Consider the following 7,000-nt stretch of genomic DNA (forward strand, 5'->3'; position numbering starts at 1 on the left):
AGTTGATAATGTAGAAATTTTGTTAATCTATCACTAAAACCATAAAAAAACGTCCTTAAAAGCTGTACAACTTCAGCTAGAGCCTTTTAAAAGTAATGGAGGTGTGGTGCAGAAGTGTTTAAAAATATTGTTCACGGTTCTCACACCTTCCCACAAACCGAGCCAGTCCCCAATAACTCCCCTTGAAAATATTCCAACGAGGGTGTTCAAAAATGGACGTCGCTGGCTTTGTTCAGTTCATATGCTAGAAAAAAAAGTAAGCAAGAGATAAAACAACACGCAGAAATGACGCAGGAAAATGTAGGATTAACTGCAAGACTGCAATGAAAGATGCAATACCATTCATCATCTCTCCGCAGACTGCAAGGTCGAGGATGGAAGACAGCGAGAGTGAGACAGGAACGAGAGGAAGAGGGAGTAGGAGAGGATGGAGGAAGAGAAGGGCAAGAAGAGAACGGCTCTATCTGACTACATATTGAAGATGAATAGATGTCAATGATACAAGATGATAGAAGATGGAAGATAGATAACAAGACAGAGTAAAAGAGAAGTAAGAGAAGATAGGGTTGGTTCTGTCTATTTCTGAACGATGCCAAGAATGTAAGATAGATAGTAAGGGAGAAAGAAAAGCTAACAATTGTACCTGTCTAATATTGAAGATGTGTGGATGGCGAGGAAGGAGAGTGAAAGACAGTAGCGGAGTGATACAGTAAGAGAGGAAGAGTGCAGGACCATTAACCCACCTGTTTATCTATCTACTGAGGGTGCCGAGGATGAAATAAGATACGGAAAACAGTAAGATAAGACGAGACAGTCAACCTATCTATCTGCCTATCTATCTATCTGAGTGGACGCCGAAGATGTAAGACGATAAGGAAAACAGTAAGATAGGAAGCTACAAAGGGGATGAAAGGAGGAGTAAGAGACTTTGAAGCTATCTGTCTATGTACCTATCTACGTATCTATCTATATGTCTATCAGCCTATCCATCTATCAATCAAGGGTGACGGTTCTCTCTTTGTCTATTATCGTCAGACGCTCCTTCACTTAGCGAGCTGGAATGGCCTTGCTGCTCACAGGCTTTGAATCTGTCCTGTCTTGCCCTGCCTTGCCTTGTCTTGCTTTATCGTGTCCTGCCCTGCCTTGTTTTCCCTCGTCTTCCCTTCCCTTCCCTTCCCTTCCCTTCTCTTGCCTTGCCTTGCCCCACCCTTCATCCCAGCACAGCCTCATCTCGCACCTCGGCGGCTCTCGAAGGAAGGGCGACTCGAACTCCCAGTCTTGTCTCTCTTAATGGAAAACTTGCGTTGCTCTTAACTTGGCGGCGAGTGAGCAAACTGCAGCTTTCTGACGGGCAGGTCCTCGTGAAGGTGAAGGCGGCCAGGACTTACTGTGCCTCGTCCCTTGTCAGAGCGCTGAGAAGGAGGAGGAGGAGGAGGAGGAGGAGGAGCGGGTGGCGACGGCTGGCGGCTGGGTGGGCAGTCGAACCTTGCAGTGTGTCCGTAGCCAGCCAGCGGGAGGGTTGTTCCAGGTGTCTTCCCGCCTCTCCTCGCGCTCTGCTTCCCGCCGTGCCATGCCGTGTCGCTGTGCCTCCCGCCGGTGCCAGTACCTCCGCGGGGTGCCAGGGAGTGCCGCGTGTGGGGGAGGGGCGGTGGGGTGTGCTAGTGCCCGGCGCGGATGGTAAGGCCCCGTGATAACTTTCGGTGGTGATTCCTTGACCGTTTCTTGGCCGCCTCTTCCGCTTGACCAAAGGAATCTGTGGTCAAGTTTTCCACTGATGGAGAAGGAGAAACTTGTTGGTATCCAGTTTACTTTCCCCAAGAGTGACTCTGATTTACTCTTACCGGAAAGGAAGAAAACTATATTCTCTTTCCTGGTGAGAAGAGGAGCTGTGGCTACGTTCCCTTCACCAGCAGGAAGGGGGCGGTAAACGTGAACGTAAGCAGATTCTTTCAATGTAGCACTTTATTCCTATCTCGCCGGAAGGGAAAAAAATACATTTCCCTTCCCATAGATGAGGAAAAAGTGACTATATTTCCTTCAGCGTCAGAAGAAGCTGATGCAGGAGGGAAGAGAAAGGCTGAAGGCGAGTAGTGACGAAAGACGAAGCAGGGAACACTTTCTTTCCTTACCAGACGAGGCAAAGCACTTGTTATTCTCCTTGCTACTGACGGAGGCGCGACTTGTGGCCACTTGACTTTCGTGACGGTGCTCAAAACTTCCACTTGCTGACGTTTTCTGTGGAGGGCCCGGCGGGGAGACGGCGCCCCCTGGATCTGTAAGCCTGTACGTAGAGTGGATGCCAAATTCTAACCACCTACGATAAAATGACTCCCGTAGTAGTGACATCTAGGCCTCATTGAATTTTCCAGAGCCTATCATAACTATTGTTTGATATACCAGTGACATTTAGGCATACGTAGAATTTTCTCAGCCTCTCGTAACTTCATGATATTCTGAAACATTTCTGCCCACACCTCGACAACTTTCCAATGTTCTCTAGTTGAAGTGACATGGATTTTTAAGGGTGTTTTTACAGTTATGGTGATTTCTACGTTAATAATAGAAGAAACACCCTTGAGAAACCTGTTAAATCACCTCTGTAGCCTTTTAAAATAGTCGTGGTGAGAAAGACGAGCGTTTCCGAATATGGGTTTTAGGCATAGGTCGATATTTCTTTGATCGTGACATTTAGGCCTGGGTAGAAATTTCACGGCCTATCATGACTTCTGCCTCATGTACCTGCGACATTTAGGCATATGTAGTGAATGCTAAGCTGTCACGGCCTTTACTCTCATAACCTTGTGATATTTAACTTATAGAGGTCGTAGTGAATTTTAAAGGCCTACTGGATAGATTATATAAGGCCTATAGTGTGATATTTCGTGTTTAATTATTTGCTTTGCTTAAATTTCGTTTTCTTTTTTCATGTCAAGTTAATTTCATGTTTTATTCATTGATTTTTGTCTCGTATATATTTTTCTTGTGTTTTGCTCTTGTTTTTTTTTTTCACATATGTCAAACTTCTGCTCATTCTACAGCTTATATAGTTAATGAAGAAATTTTAAAGCTCATGCGACTTAATCTTTAACACCTCATACCTGTAATGATACCTGACACTTTTCGTCTTGTTAGCCAATCGATTTACCTGTCATGACTTTTTTTTTTTCATATCAATTACGTTTCTTTCTGTGTCTGTGCATGTCTGTCTGTCTGTCTGTCTGTCTGTCTGTCTCTCTCTCTCTCTCTCTCTCTCTCTCTCTCTCTCTCTCTCTCTCTCTCTCTCTCTCTCTCTCTCTCTCTCTCTCTCTCTCTCTCTCTCTCTCTCTCTCTCTCTCTCTCTCTCTCTCTCTCTCTCTCTCTCTCTCTCTCTCTCTCTCTCTCTCTCTCTCTGTATGTGTGTGTGTGTGTGTGTGTGTGTGTGTGTGTGTGTGTGTGTGTGTGTGTGTGTGTGTGTGTGTGTGTGTGTGTGTATTTCAAGGATTTTTCATGAGCTACGGATTTTTCACACATGTCAGATTTTTCGCGCATCCTACAGATTTCTGGATGGGTGGGAGACAGACTTTTCCCGTCCGTCCATTAACGATTTTTCACGCGCAGGACAACACATTCCTCCACGTCTCTATCAGATTTTTCCCCGATAAGAAAGATTTATTCAGATGTAAATACTTTTTTTTTTTCCTCCGAAGGTTAACTTGGTTCCTTCTGACGTGTGAGTTGTTCTGTCTTTCTCGCTGTTCAGTCACTTTTCTTCGTCGTGAGATTTCTAATATTTTTCGTGTGTCACCTTTTTTGCCGTATTCAACACAGGTTGTAGTGATCTCTTGTGTTTTTTTTTTTTTTTTGTCTTTTTTTAGCGTCTTTCAACATCAGAATGAACAAATTGAGATCATTCTTTAGGTATATTTATTTATTTATCTACTTCTTTATTGACTTAACTATTTATTTTTAATATTTTCATAACTTTAACCTCCTTTTTTTTTCTTCCTTTATTTCATGACCGAGATGTAAACAAGTTACCCAGATTTCAAAGTCTTATTTAATATCCATGGCATTCATATTTTTTCCGTTCTTTTTTTTTCAATTCTTACTTCCTTTCAACACGGAAACGTAAACAAGTAAAGTATTTTTTCATCTATACTTGTCAGAGCTTTTTATCCAAATTTTATGGTTTGTATAACTGTTCTTCCTTTCATTTATTTATTTATTTGTTTCATTCAACATGGAGACATAAACAAGATAACCTGATTTTTTGACACAAATAAATTAACGTCATTTTTTTTTTCTTGTTCATGTATACTCGTTTGGCCTTTAATTGATATTTCAAGGCTTGCATCACTATCTCACTACCCTTCCTTTCATTTCTTTTCTTAAATTTCCTTCAACACCAGGAAATGAACTAGCTAAACACCACAGATGCCAAAACAAGGCAAAGAGAAAAAAAAATAAATAAATATAGTGACATTTTAAAGCAGACAATACTGAACTTATTTACACATTTCTTTTAAACACCTGCCAAACATTTTTCCGATTATTCTTTCCTTTTATTCTTTGACTGACTGACAGCTGGGGTGAGTATTTTTACTTTGCCTTTTTTTAACCCCAACATTTTTTTTAAGGCTGAAAAAACACGAGTCCTTTACGGGTGGTTTCTGAAAACTTCACGAATGACTGAACACACGAGGTCACGGATACCGCCCGTCAATTAGTGTTTTAGGGGGAGAGGAGCGCAAAGGAACACAAAGGAAGAAAGAGAAACAATAATCAGGTAACAGGTTTATGCGAGGCTGTGAGAGAGACAGAGAGTGAGATTAATGCGTAATGGTGACACGAGAGACTGAGTGGCATGTACATTAGTTACAATGCTTCATTTCACCAATCTGTATATAATATCGTACCAATGTAACACGCTCAGTGAGATGTACGATAATTAATATACACTCCGATACCTTGAACCTGGAAATGAGTAATTTGTAAGCATCGAGAGAGAGAGAGAGAGAGAGAGAGAGAGAGAGAGAGAGAGAGAGAGAGAGAGAGAGAGAGAGAGATGCCAGAATAGAGACGCTGTTTCTCGTGGAATTAATGGCGAATGATTTATGCTTCACTGACTCCGATTGGTTCGTTTGTCTTCTTTATCTACCTCCTTTATTCTTTTTTTTATCTTTCCCCTTTTCCTTCTCCCTTTTCCCTTCCCTTTCCCCTTCCAAGACCTTTCCGCCCATCAGTTCCCGTCTGTCTGTCTTCATTTTCCTTCTTATTGTCATCCTCCTCTCGTAACCGTAATGCATTTTTCCCTTTATCATCTTTCATCTATTCTCCTCCTCCTCCTCCTCCTCCTCCTCCTCCTCCTCCTCCTCCTCCTCCTCCTGCTGATGCTGCTCCTCTTCCTCCTCCTCCTCCCCTTCCTGTCTAAAATCTCTCTAGAAATGGAGTCCAGAAAGCGATATACAGTAGCTGCTCTTTAGGTCAGTAATCCCTTGTTTGTATGCATTAAAATCGCCTTAACGACTACGATACTGGCACACACACACACACACACACACACACACACACACACACACACACACACACACACGTTCCTCCCTCTCTCTTTTCAGGTGTGTACTCTTGTAAAGCATTAACACACACACACACACACACACACACACACACACACACACACACACACACACACACACACACACACACACACACACACACACACACACACACACACACACACATGTATACGAACAAATAACATACATACATTTCGTGTACGCCTGTCAGACTTTCACATTTAAATAAATTCTACACACACTTCCACTCCAAAGCTCTCTCTCTCTCTCTCTCTCTCTCTCTCTCTCTCTCTCTCTCTCTCTCTCTCTCTCTCTCTCTCTCTCTCTCTCTCTCTCTCTCTCTCTCTCTCTCTCTCTCTCTCTCTCTCTCTCTCTCTCTCTCTCTCTCTCTCTCTTACAGTACTCGCAAAGGTCACATCTCCTAGTGACCATCTCTTCCCTTCAATGTATTTATTTTTATCTATGTAAACGCCCTGGCAACTTCAACAGGTATGAGGCTCAGTACTTGCGAGGTGGTACTGTTAGCCTCATGTTCACCTCTCCCTCCCCGTGACCCTACATGACCTTGTTGTGACGCAAAATATTCGATCACTCACTCACTCACTCACTCACTCGCTCGGTCGGTGAATCAATCAGTCAATGGCCTCGTCCTCTGGTGGTACATGTTCAGTTAATCAGTTTAATCAATCATTCATATTTAGTTTTTTTTTCTTTTCTTTTCTATTGGTATGTTCATTTTTTTTTAACGACTGCTCTCTCTCTCTCTCTCTCTCTCTCTCTCTCTCTCTCTCTCTCTCTCTCTCTCTCTCTCTCTCTCTCTCTCTCTCTCTCTCTCTCTCTCTCTCTCTCTCTCTCTCTCTCTCTCTCTCTCTCTCTCTCTCTCTCTCTCTCTCTCTCTCTCTCTCTCTCTCTCTCTCTCTCTCTCTCTCTCTCCATAACACCTTTAATTTCTCAGCTTTTATGTTCCTTTCACCTCCAGAACCACACACACACACACACACACACACACACACTGGCAACGTTTAGGCTCCACCCTGCACGCAAGGAACGTTCTGTGTGTTTTCTGGCGCGGCAGTACTCGTAAGTAAGCGATAAAAAAGCCTTGATAACACTCCCTTGACCAAACCTTACCACCACCACCACCACCACCATTACTACTACTTTTCTTGCCTCCCCTCCCGCCCTCCACACACACCTCCACCTACAGTATTGGTTCCCGTGCAAGTCTCGATCTAAAAACATACCGGTAAGCGATGAAGAGGGGAAAAAGGAAATAACGGCGGTGTTTTCCTTAACTCTGGCACTCTGGTAAAGAAACTTGTGGATATATCTGGCGTCTCTTGGGTTCGAATTTAAGTCTGCTAATACAAACAAAGGAAAGTAATGAAGGCAGAAGATAAGTATGTAAAAAACATTGTATTTTCTTAACGTTGCCTCTCTGGTTA

At 43.0% G+C, this 7,000-nt stretch overlaps 1 protein-coding gene across 1 annotated transcript in view; it reads left to right on the plus strand.

Annotated features, from left to right (window-relative positions):
* Positions 1 to 679: 679 nt before the first annotated feature.
* The window catches only part of LOC135088782 (neuronal acetylcholine receptor subunit alpha-10-like), a 139,255-nt gene continuing 132,934 nt past the window's right edge, over positions 680 to 7,000 (plus strand). Inside the window, 1 exon segment of the mRNA XM_063983806.1 lies at positions 680 to 1,677. The gene's annotated coding sequence lies outside the window, so the exon portion shown is untranslated.

The sequence above is a fragment of the Scylla paramamosain genome, chromosome 31 (genome assembly GCF_035594125.1).
Source record: "Scylla paramamosain isolate STU-SP2022 chromosome 31, ASM3559412v1, whole genome shotgun sequence".
NCBI lineage: Eukaryota > Metazoa > Arthropoda > Malacostraca > Decapoda > Portunidae > Scylla > Scylla paramamosain.